This window comes from Mesitornis unicolor, unplaced genomic scaffold (assembly GCF_000695765.1).
Source record: "Mesitornis unicolor isolate BGI_N332 unplaced genomic scaffold, ASM69576v1 scaffold10490, whole genome shotgun sequence".
NCBI classification, from domain to species: domain Eukaryota; kingdom Metazoa; phylum Chordata; class Aves; order Mesitornithiformes; family Mesitornithidae; genus Mesitornis; species Mesitornis unicolor.
Window position 1 is genome coordinate 6,940 of NW_010156229.1, and position 267 is coordinate 7,206.

Sequence of the window (267 nt, forward strand, 5' to 3'; positions counted from 1 at the left end):
CTCCTCCCCCTTTGGGGTTCCCCATCACCTCTTGGGGGTCCCCATCACCTTTTGGGGTTCCCCACCACCCCTTGGGGTTCCCCACCACCCCTTGGGGTTCCTCATCACCCTTTGGGGTTCCTCATCACCCTTTGGGGTTCCCCACCACCCCTTGGGGTTCCCCATCACCTCTTGGGGTTCTCCATCACCTGTTGAGTTCCTCATCATCGAAGTCTTGGGTTCCTTGCATTGTGTTTCTCACCACCCATTGGGGTTCCTCACCCCCCA